Raw genomic sequence first — 23,442 nt, forward strand, 5'->3', positions numbered from 1 at the left:
AGAACTTACCTGACGTACCGCGCTTTGATTGGCTTACGCATCTCTTCAGTTGTTTTCCTGGGAAAAATTAGTAGTCATTTTCTTATGTAACCAAATTTTATTAGATGAACCAAAAAAAAAGCAAGCGTAATTAATTCATTAGTTGATATTTTTTCTGTCTAAATTGCTCGTTAGTCTGAGGTATACTTATTTCATTTAGCCTCAGATGAAAGCGTCAGTGCCCAAAGGTTTTTAGTATAACGCATTTCTTTAAGAACGTCATTATTCATTCAAATGACTTCAGATTTATTACGAAATTTACTACTAAGGATAAATTTAAACATTAAATTATGCAAGATTCATTACTACTATCCAGTTTGTATTAGACTCTCTTCCATGAAACAATGTCTTCAGTGAATACTCCTTAATTCTCTTAACATCGCGCATTCGTGATTCAGTCCGTTTCGACGCTGCTCTTTGGTTGGAAAGACCTGAATTCCAATCCTCTCTAATGGGATTCGAATCCAAGTAATTTATAATGGTTTTTCCGTTGAAGGCGAGTTTGGCGCCGTCATACAGCGGAGGAAGTGTTTTTCCTTCCAGAAACTAGAGTTTTTCATTCCACAAAACAGGCAACCTGGCCAGAAGAACACGCGCAATTTATAGACAGAAATGTATATATATTGCCATAAGACTAATTCCCTTATCTTAAAATTGTGATTACGAAAGCCAAGGAACTTACCAAGCATCCTTGGCTTTCGTAACGCATTATTATTATAATTCTTTTAACATACCATCAAAGTTTTATTTTTTATTTTTTTAAAAACCTCCATCCTTGGTCTAATTATTATTTTCCATTCTTTGTTTTTAATTCTCCTTCCAGGATCAAATGTTCGCTATCAAACGTAGTTTCAATTAATTGATATTATCAATTACATATTCCTACATTTATTATTGCAAAGCAAAATAATTTTTCTTAGAAATTGTGACTTGATATATCGAGATCGTAACCAATTTGAAAATGTGTGGCGACATCTATGGACTAGACGGCGAACGAGATTTCGTTGTATATCAGTCTTCTTATATTTGAATACAAACGATGTAAACTACGTAAATTGTTATATATTAGTCAGCCACTGAACGATCATACATTTTACTAGTTGTGGAATGTACACAGATGAACGGAAATGGAAAGTGGCTAGTATGCGCCACCGAGCAGGAATTGGTAAGGACTTCCCGATTTGATAAGCATGAAGATATTGTATGACTTACTATTTATTAATCATTTCTGCTCGGTCTGCTGTAATGGATCACAGAACAGCAGACCATTCCTAAACTTCTCCGCGCTCTCCTGCTGTTGTTAAACCAATATTTATTTAACGAAATGCACTTACAGGCCTTCAGTATAATCTCTGTTCTGCCTTATCACTACTATCCAACGTTTGGATAAGTCTCGTATTTTTATCAGCAAACTTTTTTTTTTTTTTGATGATGTATTTGATAAATCAGGTCGCTTCAGTAGACCCCTTCGTCAGCAGGAAGCATTTTAACAGAATGTTTCTTTCATCATAGGGAACACATCGAAGTTTGGAAGGTATTTTGAAGTTTTATATCGCAGAACTATTGAACGATCGTAAATCTCAGCAACACTCAATTATTATTTATTTAAAAACATATCCCATTTCTAATATGGCTGGTGTTTGCAATGACTATCAGTATGCACGCATATATTAGTTTATGTACTCTCTTTCAAAAGCAACTGCTAGGTCTTTGATCTAATAAATGATTAAGTATTTGATTATGCCGTTATTCTAAGCGTTATCCGTAGGACGTTATCTCGGAGAAAATTATTGCTTTTCTGTTCCAAAAACAGAAAGACAATGTCGATCCTTTCTACTCTTGAAATCAGAGGAATTAATGTTATAAACATGTTGTTTGATGTCAAATATTATAATAAAGATGCTTGCAACGATAAAGAGCCAATAAGCTATTTTGAGAGATTTAAAACAACGAGGGATTTATTATCCCCTTAACTTAAAGATGCTTGCATTTCGATTGTTTATTTATTTCTGTTATTTCCCTTCCAGTCCTTTCCTTAGGTAGCGGGCCGAAGTTGGCGAGCAAAACATCGAAGTAACTCTCAGCTTCTTCTTTCCATGTCGTATTTGTGTGTGTATGTGTTGTTTTCGTTCTTTGCTTGTATTTCATTTCTGATTTTTTTTAAAATTAAAATTTCTTGTATTTTTTTCTGTGCTCATGTTAATTCACCCGTGTGTTGTCTCTGGACCGTCAATGTTTATTATCTGCTACCAGTCTGTGTTGATTTTGCTTCTTTTTTACACTCACTTTCATTTTCAACACAGATGTTATTAATTTTTGATTGTTCAAGGGAAAACAATTCTCTGGTTTTATTTATTTATAATGGCTTTGTTTATAGAACATAAGAAAGTTTCTTGGAAATCTTATTTTCCTGTAAAATTTACGTTTTCAGTGCAGTGCAGTTATAGTTATATGAAAAGTGATGAAAGTGTGGTTTCTTTGGTTCAGAAAATGTATTTAGTAATTATTTAGTTGGAATGAAGTGATTTTTATTAATTTAGCAAATATTAAAACATTAATTAATTGTGCAGTCTTTTGTTACGCTTTTTTCCTTCGGAAATATCTTTTATCATGTTAATGCAAAAAAAAAAAAAAAATGTACCGGTTTTGGACATATTTCCATATCCACATCATCAACAATGCTCTTCATATATTTAAATATTAATAACCTTTTTCGTAATTTGCATCTCATTTTCCGTAAAGTGATGGTTTTGATTTATGTTCAGTATGCAATGAAACATTTTGTTTTGTTCTTTTTTTATTTTTTCTTTCAGAAACTGCTTTAGGTCGAGTTCTGCAAAATATTTCCACGGTGTAAATAACTGCAGTGTAGAAATATTATTATTATTTATTTATTTATTTATTTTTTAACTTGAATTCATTTGATATCAGGAAACTGGGAAAAATTACTTATTACTTGTAATAAGTAATTTTTTTAATTACTTAGAGAGTAATTAAAATGCAGAGAGTCAGGGAAACTATATTATCAAAGGAGGAATCGGAAAATGTGTATGAAAGTTCAGCGATGGTATGCGAACGTGATAAAGATATGAATGCGCTTCGAACATGGTTATGTATCTGACGAAGGGGGGGGGGGTATGCTTTGGGTTCGGAACTTTTGAGTATGTCTGGGGAATGAGAAGAGAAAGGTTTATAACAACCAAATACTTTGCACATCTAAATATAAGAATATGCTAGGTGGTAATTTGTTATGCCTATACACAAATTCCAGGAACATCAGAAACAAAGGCGTTGAGTTCGTTGCCTTTATCGAATATGATGTGGCCTAAGAATGTTGGCTTTAGTGAAACCTTGCTATTAGAATCAAATATGGTAACTGGGCTCGAGTGTAATGGGTATACTATTTTTAGGAATGACAGAAGAGATAGGAGGAGGGGGGGTACTACTACTAATGATACCAAACCGGGTTAAGTCTAGTTAGCATGGATACGCAAGAAAACAGTGATGGTAACAATGTCCCATGTAGCGGTGAGTTTGAGTGTATCTGGTGCGAAGTGGAGGCTAACAAAATTAAATATATGGTGGGGTGGTGCTACAGACCTGGCGGCTCACTTACAAGAGACGAAGAACTGCATCTCCACTTTAGCCTTAAAGAGTGATCATTATGGGTGACTTTAATTATACAAACATTCATTGGGAAGAAGAGCAATTTCATGAAGAATGAAGAGAAATTTATTGAATTGTTGCGAGACAACTTTCTCAAGCAGCCTGTGAAAGAAGGAACTCGAGGACAAAGCGTGTTAGATTTGTTCATAGCGTCAGAAGGGTCTCTTAGAATAAGACTACATTACCACATTTAATGACAGTGATTATGCCGTGCTTTCTTGGGAAGTAGCTTCTTATATCGATGTTCCCATTAGAACCGATTACATGCTGAACCACAAAGCTGAAAATTATGATCAGCCTCGAAGTAGACTATCTTTGGTCCCATGGTATCAATGGGCAGTATATGATGCTTAAATGAGGCGGTATCTGAATGTATCCCTAGTGTTCGAAGAATAACTAGGTTGAGAGTGAAATGGATGCTCAACCTTATTAAGCAAGAGATCCACAAGAAGAAGATGATGTGGAAAGAATATCGTGAAAATGAGTGAGAGAAGTTACGAAATATATAAAACTCAGGCCAGAAAAGTGACGAGTATTGTGCAGAAAGCTAAATCGGAGTATGAAAAGAAATTGGCTATGCAAGCTAAAGACAATCCAAAAGAATTTTATCATTATGCCACAAACAAAAGAAAAAATGAGTATGGAAGAATAACTTTATTGAATGTAGATGGTACTTTAGTGTCAGAAGCTAACGAGATTTTTCAATTAATGTGTGCTCACTTTGCTAAGATATATCAACCAGGTATATGTAACATGGTGCACAGTGCTACTGCTACATTGGATGAAGAGTTAGAGGTGCATGAAAATGAGTTTGAAGAGCTGTTGCATATCTGAATAAGAATTTTTCAATAGGGACAGATGTAATATCAACACGTTTGCTAAAGGAATGTTCAGCCGAATTGGCTAGGCCTCCCAAATGTTTGTATAACTTGCGTCTCAGCTCAGGAATGATACCACAGGAATGGAAGAAATTTATGATAGTTCCATTGTACAAGGGTGGTGCAAAATGCTGATGTGTCTAACTACCGACCTATCAATATCTCTAGTGTGGTGGTGAAGATTTCAAAGAAGTTGGTAAGAACTGGTGGTATACGGTGGGTGTGAATCTTCTAGATTTGAGATGACCAGGGATATACCTTAGGGTTCAGTCCTTGGGCCATTGTTGTTCAATCTATAGAAATGAATACAGAAATAGATAGATAAACAAGCTATGCTCTGCAAGGAGCAGAATGGGTTTACTAAAGGAAGGTTATGTTTTAGCAATTTTCTCATACATGTATTTTATAACAATGTTACTGAGGGGTTAGATAAAGTGAATGGATATATGGTAATGTTGGATTTTGCTAAGGAATTTGAAAGGATACCGTACAAGATACTGCATAAACTGGAGAATATGGGATTGGAATATAAACTCTTGACTTGGATCAGTGGGTCCAAGTCAAGTGAGCACACATCAGTGGATCAGTGGAGACCATCCACTGATCCATCCATACCCACCGTATGCCACAAAAAGTGGTATACGGTGGGTGTGAATCTGCTAAATTTAAGATGACCAAGGATGTATCTCAGGGTTCCATTGTTGTTCAATCTATACATTAATGACATAATATGGGTCTAAAAGGAGATGTACAATTGTTTGCCGATGATGCGTAGATAGCCAGGGCAATCAAGGATGCTACTGATATCCAACACTTGCAGAATGATTTAAATAGACTGGAAATTTGGGCAAACGAAAATGGCTATCAGTTTAATGTTAGCAAGTGTAACGTTATGTCAGAATATGTAAAGAATATGTCAGACATAGCGGCATATTATATTAGCGGAGTTTTGCTACAAGTAACTGATGAAGGTTATGGTGAAGATTATGTGTTATGGTGGACAGGAATTTGAATTTCTAAGATCACATGGCAAAAGTTGCAAATACAAATCAGAGGATAATTGCGATGTTGAAGTGAAACTTGACATGTAAGGATAAGGAAGTCATTTTGCCTCTTTATAAGGTCCTGATAAAACCACACCTGTATTATTGTGCGCAGATTTGGTTTCCTTGGTTCCAAGTAGGCTGAGAGGGTGTTGAAAGGGGGAAAAGAAAAGTTACAAAGGTTATATCGGTATTATGGGATTAAGATTATGAGGGAAGTTGCGAGTATGTGGATTACAGACTCGTAATAAAGAGAAAGATGGATGATATGATGGAGATCTATAAACCTTTGAATGGGCATTATAGGATATCGTAAGATAAAATTTTTCGTTATATTGAAGTTGGGGAGAGAACACGGGAACATCCATGGAAGTTAAGTTTGTTCGTAAAAAGGGATAAGAGCTAGGTTTTTCTCTAATAACAATAAGTATATATGAAAATTTGGTTATTTTCATAATCAAATCCAGGTGCAGTTTAAAACTACACCTGGATTATTGTGCGCTGATTTGGTCTCCCGGTTCCAAGTAGATTCAATTTACATAACTACAATTACTGTATAACACATGTCAAAATGATACGATGCCTTGGAATTTATCTTGAAGCAGATATAATGGAATAGCCACATAAAACACTTACAAAGCTCCGGATAATAGCAAGCCGCTGTATAGAGTGAAAGATTTTGCTCCTACACATCAAAACACTTGTATGTATACAAGATATTATATGAAAATATATTAATATAAACTATAACAACTTACGCATCCTGTGCAGACAGACTAGAAAACTAAATATATTAATACCGCTGCAGTTTAAAACGATAAAGCTGATCTTTTGGGAGCAAAGAAATGATACAAACGTTATCTGAACTGCCGATGAAATATTAACAGCTAAACACCTACGCCGATACTTAGTTATGCTAAAGCATTACATTGATGCCAACTAGAGAAATAGCCAGAACTACGCATAATCTCAGAAAACTAACTATCTCGCATATAGGTCACGTTAGTTGGCTAAGTAATACGAGATATAAGGGAGGTTGTAGGATGAAGGGAGTATTGCAGTTTATGTATATTAATGTCAGAAGTATTGGGAATAAGTGCAACGAGTTTTTGACATTGGTAAGTTCAACTTGGCAAAAAGTTATAGTCGTTAGTGAGGCTTAGTTGACAAAAGATGATATAGGAACAGAATGCAAAGGATATAGCATATTCAGAGAGGACAGAAGGAACAATGGGAGAGGGGGAGGAGAGAATGATAGTAGAAGAATTGATGCCAAAAAGAGTAGAGGTACGTCTGGAAGACAGAGATGCAGAGAGTTCATTTGAGGCTATATTGTGTGAGATAGAGGCCAACAGGACGAAATACATAATTGGTTTCTGCTATAATCCAGGATTATAGGGGGAATGCACATGACATGCATTGGCAAATTAGCATGATGAGTGCAGGCCGAGTAGTTATTATGGCTGATTTCAACTATGGGTACATAAATTGCGAGGAGGAATGGTAACAGGAGGGAGGAAAATGGAATTTATACAGCTGCTGAGAGATAATTATCTGAGACAGCATGTAGTTGAGGAGACACGAGGTTCGAGAGTACTGAATCTGGTTATAGAATCAGAGAACTTAACAATAATCAATCTAGTCAAGCTAGATATTTTACTGCAAGTAGTGTTAAGATCACTTTCCCAAAGATCTCCGCTTGGGGTAAGTGATCATGCAATTTTGACCCAGGAGATTGTCAGACATGCAGAATTTTCTGTAAAGAAGTGATATATATGGAACTTCAAAGCAGGTGATTATGACACGCTAAGGAATCAGCTTTCGGGGGGGGGGTCGTGACATAAGAATTTGGAAGGGAGAGATGTTGGAGGTTGCATGCCATGCTTTCCAAGGTATAAATCAGGTAGAAGTTAGATTGATGATAACATCATTAAGTGGGAGTTGCAGACAAAAAAAAGTTATGGAGGGAATATAAATTTTATGGTCAGCATACCCATGAGCAGTAGGCATAGGCAAGAAGGGTGATCTGTATCGTTAGCAAGGTCAAAGTTAATTAGGAGAAAGCTAGCTGATCAGGCCAAAAGAAATCTAAAGAGTTCTTTCGTTATGTGACTGTGGAGGAATGACTGGTTAAGAGGTAACTGGTCACTCAATAACTGGTTCAGTTATTGAGTGATCATTTTTTAAGGGTGTACCATCTAGGTGGTGATTTTGCAACGCTGGATGTGAGACATTGACTGATGAGAGAATAGAGGTTGAAGAAATAGAAGCACTTAGAACATTGTGAAACCTCAATTAGAACTGGGCCATGGGATTATATGACATATTGGCCTATATTACAAGAGTGGGCAAGGGAATTATCATCTCCCTCGAATCAGGCTGTTTAATTTAAGCCTCAGTATTGGGAAAGTGCCAGCGGAGTGGAAAGAGGGCAAAATATTCCTATAGCATGAAGGAGGCTTCAAGAAAAAATAGCAAATTATAGGCCAATCAGTATATCAGGAGTGCTAATTAAGATTTTTGAAAAATTAGTAAAGGAAATCACGACTGAGCGGATAGAAATATGATACTCTATAAGGTGCAGAATGATTTTGTGAAGGGTAGGACTTACATTAGTAATTTGCTTACTTTTATAATAAAGGAACAATTGAGTTGAATAAAAGAAATAAATATCCAATAATATTGCTGGACTTTGCATAAACATTTTGCAGGATTCCACATAGAAGTCTGTTGCATAAACTGGAGCAAAAAGGATAAATATGAATCTCATAATCTGGAGTGTAGGGTGGCTAATGGACAGATATCAGATACTCATTACTTGGTATTCTGTTGGTTAATTTGTTCATCAGTGATATAGGATATTATTTGACGGAAATATTTAGTTTTCTGCTGATAATGCAAAACTGGGAAGAGCAATAGTAAATGAAGGGATCCTGCGGGACGACTTAAATAGAATGACAATATGGGCAAAGATAAATGGCTGCCAGTTTAATGTGGCCAAGTGTTTGGGAAGATGAGATCACAGCTCTCTACTGTGTTGATGGAACTCAACTGTAGGAAACTGATGAGGCCTGGGAGATGGGAGTGACTGTGGACAGGGAGTTGAAGTTTCGAGGGCGAAGGTTGCCAAAATAACACATCAAGTTACGTGGTTGTCGAAGAACACACTAACAAGGATGTGGGTGTTATTGTTCCCTTTTATAAGGCTATAGTACATTTGGACTACTTCATACAGATCTGCTCACCTGGATTCCGTGGAGATGAAATAAAGGAGAGGATTCAGAGGCGAGTGTCATAGGGCTATGGAATGCTTCCTATGAGGAGTAGATTGAAGGTCCGCAGGCTTCAAAAACTAGCTGACAAGCGAAAAAAAAAGAAGACATGCTAGAGACATATAAGTTATTAAAGGGGTTTTATAGGATCATTTTTCAATGCATGGTAGAAAGAAAGAGAATGAGAAGGATCATCCGTGCAAACTCTGTAAGAGCGTGGTTCTCCGGGATGCTAGGACTAGACATTTTGCTTGGAGAGTGGTGAATAGGTGGAATGGATGTTAGTGCTTCGTCAGTGAATGAGTTCCGCGTTGAGTCTTCTGACTCCATGGAGATACCTGTATAATAATAATAATAATAATAAAACCTTGCAAACTACAATGTTCTGAAAAGAGACTTAAAGTTACACTATGTGAATACGCGCTCTACATAACAATAAATGCAATGTAAAACATTATCGAACTCCGTTTATCCGGTTTAGTTATGCATCGTGTATTCCAAGATATCGTGTTATGTATGTATTTATGCATGAATCATGTGTGAGTGTGTGTGTTTTCCATAGTGATGCGATAATATATATCTGAATTATTACCAACACAGCAACAAGTTCATATGCATAACTGATCAATGTCATTCTTAAATAAGCTTAACACAAGATCGAGGTTACCTGCAGTTGTATTATATCTCACCCAAAAGCAATATTATTAAAATGAAAAAACTATTTTGTTTTTAAATACTTATTGTAAATATTGCACTATAAATAAATCATTGTAAATAATTTTTTAAAATTATTATCATTATTTTACTTTCTGCTTTAAATGCTTAGTTTTTGTTTTACTTAAGACTAGTAAGTCCCACTTTTATATTTCATTATTTTATAGAATTACAAACTAATACAATGTGTTAGTTTTAGATAAGGTACAAGGCAAATAGGCAATGTCTATGAATTGGTGCGTTCTCTGACAATTGTGTGTTCTCAAACTCTACCATTACTGATCAGATTGCTACTTCGCCGTCAGTTAAAAAAACTTCATTAACATCAATATAAGAATTTTCTGAAAAATTAAAGAGGTTCCTTCTTGGCTCTGATATTAAATGATAACACAAAATAGCAAAGCCTATTAGGTACTGGAGCTACCCGTATCTGCAACTAGAGACAAAGATAAATGACTAATATAAAGTATTTAATTTATCTGAAAGAGTAAATTATAAACATTCTTTTCGTTCTACGAGAGGAATGAAACCCAGCTATTTCCAACCAAAAGGTGTGATAGCCACTATGAACTGCTGCCTAGAAGTTGACACATACGTGTTTGGATGACATATAAATATGAATACATAAAATATGCATGCATGCAAAAGTTTAATAATCATTTACCTGGTAAAGTGGAATCATTAAAAGTAACTTTATTATGATTGTTTTTAAAAATCTAATTGAATAAAGATTCAAGTAACGCTAGGTAACGTGCTAAACTTCTTAGACTAAGATTTCTTAGTGTGTACCTTGAATAAATATATTTCCCCCTCACTAAATACACAAATCAATAAATTAATTTAAAGTCGCTGAAATTCAAAAGGCGAACTGTCCTTTTCAATGTCATTCTAATAATCGTGGATTCATTTTCAGTCAATTTCAAGTTCACATTTAGAGAATATGAGAAGCATTTCGTTGTAATGAGTGCATTCCTTTAAAATCTTTCGTTAGATTGAGAGTATTGAGTTCACCTTGCTTTCATAATGCAGTCGGTTAAACATACAAATGTGCATCCTTTAGTTCTTTGGTTGAGTGGCATCTTAAATGTGGGAACATTTATATGAGTATTTTAGTTATGAAAGATGAAAGGAAAAAGTAGATTATGTGTGTGTGTGTTTGTGTAGTGTGAGAGAGAGAGAGTAGAGAGGAGAGAGAGAGAGAGAGAGAGAGAGAGGAGAGAGAGAGAGAGAGATGAGAGAGAGAGAGTTGAGAGAGAGAGAGAGAGTGAGAGAAGAGAGAGAGAGAGAGAGACTATTTAATTGAGTACGACTATGCTGTACCTGTGATAATATCCGGAATAGCCAGTGTGAGACCACCCTGCCCCCATTATTGGATGCTTGGAGTGGCTTGAAAAAGTTCCATATTTAGTCACTAGAGCAGGGTTTCCAACTATGTAAAAAATACATACAGAAAAGTACATAAAAATATTGATACAAATAGAAAAAAAAAATCCTTAACCCACCCACAGTGCAAAATGTGCTGTAAGTTTGTAAATAATCTTTCATGCGTGGAGCAACATAAAAAAAAATTCAAAAACAGTTCAAAACAGAAATTATTAAAACATCGTAATAAATATTCTATTTTTTTTTGCAAGATTGAAAGATTTCCACTGATCATGGAAAACTTGATTATTATCGAATAAAATACAAGTTCCTTTATCATTTAGAATTGACACACACATCACACACACACTACTCTTTCGCATAGATGAAAACATTTTTAAGCCCCTTTTTTTTCCCTTTTTGAATGCTTTTTTTTTAGCGTGGGAGGGATCCCAAATGGCACTTTGTCTCGACCAGAAAATCTTAGAACCGAGAAGCACTGTTTATAAATCACTTTGAACTAAAGCTTGTTTTTCATTTCGGGAAAACATCAGTTTCTTCAGCCGAATTATGGGAGCAGTTATTTTAACTGTTCAGTCTATGTTTTGAATTATGTATGAATTCGGCAATACAGATAAGTTGCAAAATCTAAGAGAAACAGTACTACGCAATCATCATTCCTTGAAAATAGTTAGGGACAGCATTGTTGCTAAATTAACTTTGCTAAAGTTAATTTAGCAACGTGGCTGTCAAGAAATATCAGTTGTGTTGAATGCTAGTGTTAGAAACTTCATTAATGTGACAGAAATTCGATTCTGTTACATTAACGGAGTGTATATATTTAAACATAGTATTTGTCTGCTTAGATTTAGAATTAGATTCAATCTATTGATCACACCTAGTGATCATTAGTTAGATCAGTAGGTAATCTGGTCATAACTAGAGCTTCAGAAATAAGCATATCATTATCATGAGAGAATAAACTGTCAGTTTTTATTTGTGGTTGAATTTCTAACTCACCTTTAGTAGTCTGAAGTATACACATCACGTGACATTCCGAAGTCTGAAATCTTAACAAACAGGTTTTCACCTACTAAACAGTTTCTTGTAGCTAAAATCTCGATGTACAAAGTGCTGTGAAGACAAATACACCATTCCTCTGGCAATCTGAGTAGCAATCCAAAGAAGATCCGGCTGAAGGAAAATAAAAGTCAAATTTGGCTATCAGTGCAATTTTTGTTAAAGTAATATAATGTTAATTAAGAAAGGAATGAAATACATTTGCCAGTATTGTTGGTCGAGTGGATAGCGTTCCCTTTCTCCCTCCAATAGGCTGCTAGTTAGAATTCGTTGGCATCCATGTTTATTAATGTTATTAGAGGCTTACCGTGGCTTGAAGAAAATACCAAGTTTGGTCTATTGAGTAGAGTTATCGGAATTTATAACCCTTAGTTATTAAATGGCCGATTGATTTGCAACTTGAGGGGTGGAAAGGACACACACACACACACACACATCAACACACACACACACACACACACACACACACACACACACCACACACACACACACACACACACACACACACACACAGATTCAAGGAAGTAAACACAACAGCGAGACAGTAGCGTCGAATTCGGTCCAGAGCTGGTAAGGGTTCTGACAGTTTGCAACGCTTACAGTGTATGGAGAAGCTCACCTTGATTTTTTATTTACATTCATCGCCCTTTAAGACGATTAATGATGACATGACTGTTCTGCATCTTAATCCGATGAAAGCACTCTACTGCACGGATTCTAAAAAAGTATGTTCATTTCATGTCAATTAGAGACTTTACGTGATACATTATTGCTTATAATTAATGACGTTACGCACTGCTTACCCTCATGAAAACGCGATGTCACAAGCGATGCTGTGCATATGACCGGGATCAAGAAATAGGGCACCATATTCCTGTTCCTCGTTTCCTACTACTGTAATTAGGTCGAAACATCAATGGTTCCATGTACACGTACTTAAACAATGCTCTATTGTGTTCTAAAAATCGGATGATCTAAAATTTGTGTATATTTATTCTTGGCATCGCTATCTTATCAGTCTCTCCCTGAAATGAAGAAGAAAAACAAACATAAATGATAGATGGTGCGCAGATGTCGAAATTTCTTTGCCTTTATGTATCCAGATGCCACACTTTCTCGCTTGTCACTCAGTTCATAAACCAACAATGGGAAGCGTCAATGCTAATCTGCTATTTGCGGCAGAAATTCTGATAATTTCGTGACACTGAGATTTACTGGTTTCTTGAATGGTTTGATAATAAATCCGTTGAATTTTTCTTATATTAAATGGAAACTTTCTCTGATGTGTCCTACTGTGCGAAAACTTATATGAACATTAAAAAGTTAGATTTTCTAAATTATGACGACTTATTAACTACATGATGATTAATATTTAATTTTTATGGATTTTCGGTTTTTTCCATTTATATTGCTCACAGAAATTTCTAAGAGACGGACGTTAATAGAAAAAACCGAAAATCCAGACATCTGTTCAGTTGCAGAAAAGAACAAAAAACCAAATGCTTTTGTTTGTAGAGTTTTTTGTTTTTAGTGCTTTCGCTGGGACATGTAAGATCATGTAGCATCAGTTGTCATGTTTGTCAACGATGTTCGCTCCCAAAATCCATTTGTCTGTTTTGCTAAAAGGAAAAAAATGCTTCAGCAAGAATATATATAATATGGACTTTGTTGAAAACAGGACTACAAAATTCCTTCCATTAGGAGGAATTTTATAGACCATTAGATGAGATTTTCTCTCTCTCAGAAAAGCGATGCTTAGCCAATACCGCTGAGAGGTCTCTATTTGAAGGGAATGATCTCTTAGTAGTCTATTGGTGCCGTCATGCACCATGGACTATTATGAGATTGTCTCCGTGTGTGTGTGTGTGTGTGTTGTTGTTGTTGAAAAGTATTATGGAGAATTTTAGCATGAGAGGGAACGATGAAGATACTGATTCGTTTGATGACTATCAAGACTCATTCTGAGCAAACTAAAAGCTGCCAAACGTCATAAGTGAACCAAAGATATTATATTTAGGTTGAAACTAGAAGATACAGAGACTGTACTTTGAAGTACACATTCAATACTAACTTTCCATATGTAACTGGGAAAGTTGCCTTTTTTTTCCCTCATCTACTGGTAGATGAACAAAAGGCATCTTGAACCAAAGATTAATCATTTCAGTAAAAACACTAATTCAGAAGATTATTAATTTTTTATTGCTACTGTCATCACACACATTTATAGATTATTAAATTTTATGCAGATACATGTTTTGCTTCGAAACATTTCCTATTCCTGATGCTGCAGAGTCTGTTGTCTCATTAAGCACGTATGTCCACATCCAATCTTTGCTGATGTAGTGATCTCGGGAGATAATTACAAGAAAACAATTTCTTGACATAAGAGTCTGGCAGTTTGTATGAGAGATAGTAACACATCTTTTTAATGACATTTTTAGGATGTGTTTTAGTTTTGATGAGTTATAGGAAAGGGCAGAGGCTTTTATTATTAGTTCGGTACTGGAAGGATTCGACTTTCAAGATTGAGTAAACAAAGTGCTGGGAATGAAAAACGATAAGATGCATAGCGCCTTCCACCATTATTTTTATTTTTACTCGAAGCCAAAACTAAGTAAATAAAGGTCGATGAAAGCAGATGATGTCTCTTTGCTCATAAGAATACTTTTTCCTCTATTCTCTAGTAGATAAAATAACAAAGTACAACAACAATAACTCTGATTAGTTTGCAAGTCCTTGTCAAAGTTTATAAGTTTAAGATTTCACTTATCTTTACAATTTATAGTGAAAAAATGGACATAAATTATGCAAGAAGTATTTTTAATTTATTTGTGATTTTATTACTCTTGTAAATGGACTAATTCGAATTACTTTTCTCTTCAAACTCAAAGTACTTTGAGTTTGAAGAGAAAATTTATAACCAGAATAAGGGATTGGCAATAGGCAGTCCCTCTATCTCCAATACTTCACAACATTTTTTTCGAGGATTTCAAACAAAAGGCAATCTTTTCTGCTACACGTAAGCCTAAAATATGGCTGAGATACGTCGATGACATATTCCTTATTTGGTAATACGGTATAGATAATCTTCACACTTTTTTAAATCACTTAAACAACTTCTACCCAGACATCAAATTGACAATGGAAATGGAAGAAAATGAATCTCTGCCTTTTTAAATGTCAAACTTACTAAGATGTCTGACTCCATAAAAATCTCGATCTTTAGAAAATCAACGCACACATAGATACCTGCATGCGCCCTCACACCACTATCCAGCACAGAAGTTTGGAATCATCTCCACTCTAGCGCATCGGGCCAGATCTGTATTGTCAGATGAGGAAGAGATAAAATATGAGCTACAACATCTAAAAAGAACCTTCGCAAATAATGGCTACTCTTCAAAAACTATTAATAAACAACTATACCACTGTCATCAAAATAACGTAGAAACACAGCACAAACCCCAAAGGTTATATCTCTTTACCATACATCAGCTCTCTCTCCCAGAAACTAAGAAGAATTTGAAAACATTTAACATAAAAACGTGCTTTCATACTCTTCCTAAACTCAGATCAATTCTAAGCAAACCCAAACAGGCTCACAACCATCTTCAGTTTCCAGGGGTGTATAAAATCACATGTGACTGCGGGAAGCCATATTATGGCCAAACTGAGAAGTCCTTCCTCCTACGTCTCGAGGAATATCAAATGGACATTGCTTACAACAGAACCAGAGCAAGAGCCCCCTCAAGATGTCCTGTTCTCAGTGAACACAAATAGTGAAGACCGTCAACATGAGATAAACTGAACAACAACTTCAAACCTTCATGTATGCCACGACGAGGTAGAACGCCGCATAGTCGAGTCTAAGGAAATTTTCCTGGACTCTCATCACATAAACAGTAACTTTAGTTACAATTTACCGGACTCATTTAGCTCTGCTATCAGATACTGGCGCACTCGTGAAGTCACACGTTCGCAGATGCCTAACAATAGAACTTTAGCCCGGAATGTAGCTACAGTTCAAACTTAACAGAAGTTTATAGTCTATTTTGTAGTGGTACAATGTTTCTTTGTAGTGTTTTTTATTTTGCTTTCAATGTTCTCACGCCTGAAGAAGTCGGTTTTCCGACGAAACATGTTGTGTGTTAAATATATTAATTGTTTGTCTCATTCTCGGATTTCAGTCAGTATAAAAAAATATGAACACATACAGTATATATGTGTGTTCATATTATTTGCTGACTGAATTCCGAGAATTAGAAAAACAAATTACTTAATTTAACATAACACACGTTTCGTCGGAATGCCGACTTCTTCGGGAGTAAGAACTTTAAAAGCAAACACATGAATGCCTTCAGTTCAAACTGAAATTAAGTTTGAACTGAAGCTACAGTCCAGGCTAAAGTTCTACTGTAAGGCATATGCGTGTGTGTGTGTGACTTCATGAGTGCGCCAGTGTCTGATGGCAGAGCTATGTGAGTCTGCAAACTATAACTAAGGTTACTGTTTATGTGAGAAGAGTCTAGGATAATTTCTTTGGATTCAACTATGCGGAGTTCTACTTCATCATGGCATATATGAATGCCTTCACCGTGTGTGTGTATATATATATATATACACGGTGAAGATACTGACCTAACATTTCTAAGAAGAAAGATGAAGATTTAACATTTCTAAAATGTTAAAATCTGCTGTCTTCATAATCACCATTTTGTAGTTTACATTATTAGGGGTACCAAATGAATGGATTATTAATAAGTAATAGCTGTTTTACTATTTATTTCCCTAAAATATTTATTCACAATTTAAACTTCATTTGAGCTTCGGAAAGCAGTTTTCGATTGTAGCGATTATTCTGCAACATTTTGAACTGCGATAAGTGAATAGGCCGAAAAAAATCTCCCATGTTACCTGTACCTGTGTTAGGCTAATGGGAACTTCCTCTTGAGAACTCCTGAATCTCGAGCTGCTATTTCTTAACAGTTCTGCAAGATCTCCGTATTGCATATATTCGAATACCATCCAAGGAGTTACTTCATGGTCTACGGAAAGAAAGAGATTTGAGATACTATTGATAAGCAAATCATGAGCAATAAATATTTTTGCGTCATTTTTAAAGTCGTTTATTGTTTTTACATGGGTATTTTATTGCATAGCGTATACTTTATTGCAACCTTGTTTATCGTGGTGTACTTTTTTGTTTTCAAAAATTCCTATCCGATGAATTTCTGTTACTGTATACAGGGTGGCCATAATTAAACTTCCCCTATTCAGAGCTTTATGTAGCTCGATCCCATTACCGGAATGTCACCAAATTTGGTAACATTCCGGTGGCAGGGATATTGGTAGGGATACTAATTAAGACACGGAAAGAAGGATTCCATGAAAAAATGTTCGTTCGAAAAGTCACCAATAGAGGAAAATGGTGCTTTTTTACAATGCAAAAAATTGTTAAAATGGATAGACAAATGAATAAAAAAAGCCTAAACTGAAATGAAATATTAACTTTATGTGTTGCACTTATGATAACACAGCAATAAAACATTCAACATCAATTTAATTTAGCACAGTAATTATGGTATAACAGTTACTGGAGCGTAAGTGTTGTCTCAAACTTGTTGCACAACTCGAGCACATTGAGTTCACCCATGCGAAAGAAATGGCTCAATGTAGCCACCGTTCTGCACATTGCATCTTATACACAACATTCTCAACAGCAAGAACGTAACATGTCTGAAGGAATGTTTGTTACAGTCCGTGATACGTTGTTCTTTAAAGCCACCAAGTTCGAGACACTGCCACGATAGACGTTGGCCTTCAAGCAACTCCATAACCAACAATCGCATGGGAGCAGCGAGGTGTTCATGCGACCAGAAAGAAGCGACTAATCACTCTTTCTTCTGTGAAGTGATGCCGGAGAAGCTGTTTTTCCTGTCGTGCAATGTTGGGAGGTGCTCCATCTTGCATAAAAATGGTCTATCTCATCCAGACATCGTCGTCGTCGTTGAAGTTACCGAATGACGAACTGTTCAGCATATCATGATATTTCGGACTGTAATGGAACAAGTTACTGGTCCTATCAGAGTGATGTCCTCAAAAAAGAATGGTCCCTATTCAAAATTTTCTATGAAGCCACACGAAATGATAATTTTCGGTGAATGTAATGAGAGTTCCTGGAGCACATGGGATGATTCGGAAGCCAAGTTCCACAATTTTGGATGTTTACAGCCCCGTTCAGATAAAAATGCGTCCCATTTCCACGCAGAATTTTCCATCCTCGACTTCCAGTCTCATCAGAAAGGTCAGAAAAAATGTCTGTCGCTTATCATAATCATCCTATAGCAGCTGCTGTACGCGGCTGATCTTGTATGGATAAAATGTAATAATTTTGCACAAGACTTTCTGTACCGTGGAATAAGACATATCGAATTGTAGTGCTAATACACGGCCGCCGCTACTATCAGCAACATTTTCGTGTGATTTGTCGACAATGGCGGTGAGAACTTCTTCAATTACCTGTGGTGGCACTGGTTTTCGTCCAATTTCCAAAGATTCTGTTTCTTCAAGCTGTTGACTCATCAATCTAATTATGTTGGCTGACAGAGGATCTTTACGCAAGTTCTAGAGGTTTCTAAACTCACGAAGAGCGGCTGATGCAAAGCGCGTTACTTGCAACGTGCACTCCTGCACTTTGCAAGTAACGCGCGACAGGGTAAAGTGAGGCACATGTTTGAAAACGACTATCAATAGGAATGCAGTTGTGAAGTTTTCCATTTACTTTATAGCTCTTATGATACCAGCAAAACGATCGAACAACTTCGTTATATGCAAATTTTCATCCTGGATCTTCCTGGGCTACAACAACGCGATATTCCCTCTATCGAACTAAATTTTGTTTCGCGGAATCTTTCTTCCCATGTCTTGATTATTCTAGAGCAGTGGTTCCTAACTTTTTTCCACTTGTGTATCCCTTTTAAACCCATTTCTATAAATTGCACCTCTTGTTTTTAAAATAGTTGTGATTCAAACTTAACATTTATTGTTCGTAACTAACGTTTAGCATTTTGTTTACTTTACTTGTTTTTCCGCCATTACTGATTATTTTTCGTGTACCCGTGAACGGCCCAGCACTTACCCCCAGGGGTACGCGTACCACCGGTTCGGAACCGATGTTCTAGAGGAAAATTAATTATGGTCATCTTGTCACCACGGATTTACTTAAATGTCTACGTATTATTTTTGTTTTTCATTGTAATAAAATTGACTTTCATGAAAGATGTTGAAGGCACATTTTAATATTTTATCAATGTGCTTATTTCATTTCCCAATACTCATAGTACTTATATCTGTTTCGCAGTGTAATAAGACAAGATATCTAATTAAAGTTTTTTTTTTTTTTTCAATTTAAAAATGGCGTCAAATGTATGCTTTTGTTTTATTCCAATAACAGTTGAAATTATTATAATGCTTTTTAGGATGAAGTGTTTTTACTCATTTTAACAATATTTAGAACTAAGCCTCAAGCTATTATTTGATTAGCCTGTCCATAAATTACGTCGCACTGTTGAGAAGGGATATTTTGTGATAGTACTAAGAGGGAATGAGGAGCTACTTTACATAATAGTAAACAGTCTCTCTCTCTCTCTCTCTCTCTCTCTCTCTCTCTCTCTCTATGTGTGTGTGTCTTCTTTCTTGTTTTAAATTAGAAACCATTTCGTTCCATGATTGTCTGTGCGTTTCGTACTCTCTTATATAAGGTCTTGTTCTTTTGAATTCTCTTTCACCTTTTAATATTTTCCTTCTTAACGATTTATGGTATATTTCTTTTTATTTTAATTTCATTACAATTTCATATACTTGTATATGCAACTCTGTTCTACTTTTTCACTTTTTGATCTGTGAATTCCCTAATTTTCTGCTCGTATAGACATTGTTCATTTTTATTGTTTAATAATGTAGATTTATAAGAGGACGTTTCATCCTTTTTTGCTTCTTTATTAATTACACCTATTTCAGTTGGTAATCCCAAATGCTTATTTTTATAACCTGTGTACTATAACATCTAAAGAAAGTTTCAAAGTTTTTTCCGTGTAAAATAATCGATATTTGATGTCCATCCGGTTGCTGACAAGGTTAATATATGTAAAGCTTTATGCCTATAGAAAGAGAGTATTGCTTTAGGACTGATATATACTATAAACGCTACGATTTTCTCTCCGTTTTTGTTTTAAATATTCTTTCCATATATCCTAATATCATTATTAATTTTTGTGTTTCTAGTTCTCGGAGTTAAATTATTATTATTATTATTATTATTATTATTATTATTATTATTATTATTATACGGGCGCCTCCCTGGATTACGAAGACTCATCAAGGAAGACCCAATCTATCCACAAAATGATACCTCTCCTTGAAATCATTAATAGACAAAGCACTCACAACTGACTTTAGCAATACAGTCCACTCATTCACAACTCTCCAAGCAAAAAAAATCTAGTCCTCACACATCCAAAAACTATACCTTTATTCAACTTCCAGGGATGGCCCCCTTGTTCTGATCCCTCTAGCCAAGTACTGAAACATTTCCCTTGCATCAATCATATCAAATCCTTTAAGCAACTTAACTATTTCTATGGTATCTCCCCTTTTTCTCCTACCAACCAACTTCGGCAATCCACACACCCTCAATATAATCTTATAGAGAACATTCCACAGGCCACTCACCATCTTGACCACTTGACTCTGAATTCTTTCCACTGCTTCCTTATCCCCAAGAAACCCAACCCAGGGGACCAGGCTTGAGTACAGTCAAGGCCTTGTAAAGAGGAATAACAACTTCCTTATCTCTACTTGTTAATGTGTTCTTCAATACCCAACTAATCTTATGAGCTACCTTAGAAACCTTAGCAATATACACTCTAAACATTAACTCTCTATCAACCACTACCCCTAAATCACTAGCTTCATCCATCTCCTGGAGTACACTGCCATCAATGTAATCTATATATCCCAAAATGCATAACTTTACATTTCTCGACATTAAACTTACACCCACATCTCCACATCATTTATGTACAAATTACACAACAATGGTCCGAGCTCTGAACCTTGCAGCACACCATTAGTCACCTGTTTTCGCCTCGATTCTGCTCCTCCGTATGCCACGTTTTGATATCTATCCAGCAGCCATGTAGCGAAAGAACTCTGGGATTTCCTTTGACCTGCTTGGCTAGATTCTTCTCGTAATCTGATTTTTCCCTCCCCGCCATGCTGGTCACTTTTCTCTTTGTATATCCTCCACAACATCTTCTTCTGCAGCTCATGCTTAATGATGTTACTCATCCATGGTGAGATTTAAGCTTTTTTGCTAAGCATGTCTTAATCACCTACCTTGTATTTCCACAAATACCCCCTCTTAATAGAATATTCCTCATGTTTTGCAATCTCTCAAATCAGGATCACATGGTCACTTTCACCAGTTGGAGGCAATGTTGTCACCTTGGTTATGGATAGCTCTTCTGATCCTATGAGCAGGTCCAGTACTCTCCCACTCCTAGTCCCCTCCATCACACGCTGCCTTAAGTAATTATCTCTTAGCAGGTTTATAAATTCTATTTCCTTCCTGACATGTGATCCTTCTAGTCTATTTCACCATGGTTGAAGTCCTCCATAATAATCACTCGACCTGTACTCATTGTACTAATTTGGCTATGCATGTCTTCCCAATCATCCGTGGAACTTCCTGGCCTATAGCAATAACCAGCTGTATATTTTGTCTTACTGGCCGTAATCTCACACCAGATTTCTTCAAATGAACAGCCACTCTCCTACCTGTCTCCTATTCCTTTTGGCTACATTTAATCTGCTGTCACCATCAGTACTCCTCTCCCTGTCCTATCATCTCTATCTTCCCTGAAAATACTAAACCCTTCACATTCAATCCCTGTAACTACATCGTAAGCTGTTAGCCAAGTCTCACTAATGCATATAACGTTTGGCGAGGTTGCATTGACTAATGCTAAAAACTCCTTCCTGTTGTTCCTGATACTTTTGGCATTAGTATATAGAAACTGCAGCATCCCAGTCCCGCACCCATCTTTTCTTCCTGAATTGACTACCCTATTCAATGGTTTTGTTTGAGAGACTAGATTCCACACTTGGTCCTTCTCACACTCACTCGCCTCATGGGTTCCTTCACACAAACTCACTTGTTCCCACCCTAGTTGCTTAAGTTTTCCCGAATTTGCGCTTCAGTATGCTCGGTGAACAAAGCTCTCTCCAGACACCTAACACCGAAACCATTTAGATGAAGTCAATCAGCATTGTTCAGATCCTTCTTTCCGTCAAACACAGATCACAGATAAAAAATCCTACACATTCCTTCTGCACAATCTACGTATAGACTCATTGGCTATCAACGCCCTCCTCAGTTCGCCTGTATCATAGCATGGTAGGAGACTTACAAACTTCACTAAATCGCTGTTCAGTTTTGCCTCTTCTAACAACTCCTTTACATCCTCTCTCATAGAATACCTATCAAATCGTTTCCAGCAAAGACAATCATTTTCTTTGACTTACCTTTTTTGCATCCGGATGGTGTGACTAATATATCGTGATTTTTTGCACCTGGGAAACACGATTTTGTCACAGTTTCGTTAATTTTGTCCTTAACTTGTTTTTATTGTTTGTTTTCGGTCGGCCTTTATTATTCCTTCGGATCACCTGCTTCTTTCTCTTTACACTTTGCAAGGGATTAGCAGGACAGTCTACAGTCCTGCTAATCCCTTGCAGCTTCTGCAATTTTTCAATTTTGCGCTTTGTCATATGAAGGATAACATTTAAGCTCGCTATTTCGTTATTATCGTCCATTTCGTTCTCCTCTATTTCCACGGTCACACGTTCTACATTAATAACATCGTTTTCGATCTTACCGTCGGTATTTGCTGCGTTCTCGTCACCTAACAGACACTCACTTTTGAAACATTTAATACATACTCTCTCTCTCTCTCTCTCTCTCTCTCTCTCTCTCTCTCTCTCTCTCTCTCTCTCTCTCTCCAGTTTCAAATTCTCTCCAAATCCCGCAAATTCAAATCTCCGGACAATGTGGGCTTTGCCGCTATTATTCGTGGCATTGGTGCCATGCTGACAATATCGCAATAAAAATGTTATTAAGAACATTAAATACTCTAAGAACACGAAAATCTACGCTAATACACTACAATACACTAATTTTTTAAGAATAAAAAAACAAAATAAAACAGATAAAAATCACCAAATTTACACGAGCACTAAATTAAACAACCACTCAGAATATAACCTCCATTAATGTTATATAATCGTTTTTGTGTCTTATGTTATACATATTTCGTAATTATTCATATA

At 36.1% G+C, this 23,442-nt stretch overlaps 1 pseudogene across 1 annotated transcript in view; it reads right to left on the reverse strand.

Moving 5' to 3' along the window:
* The window catches only part of LOC150109007 (BDNF/NT-3 growth factors receptor-like), a 233,062-nt pseudogene that overhangs the window by 21,270 nt on the left and 188,350 nt on the right, over positions 1-23,442 (reverse strand). Inside the window, exons 6-7 of the transcript XR_016549163.1 lie at positions 16,975-17,099; positions 11,991-12,168 (exon numbers count right to left, since the gene is read on the reverse strand). The product of XR_016549163.1 is annotated as a BDNF/NT-3 growth factors receptor-like (transcript). The remainder of the gene's footprint in view (positions 1-11,990; positions 12,169-16,974; positions 17,100-23,442) is intronic.

This window comes from Typopeltis vanoorti, chromosome 2 (genome assembly GCF_054136105.1).
Source record: "Typopeltis vanoorti isolate ZY-2024b chromosome 2, IOZ_Tvanoo_1.0, whole genome shotgun sequence".
Lineage (NCBI taxonomy): Eukaryota > Metazoa > Arthropoda > Arachnida > Uropygi > Thelyphonidae > Typopeltis > Typopeltis vanoorti.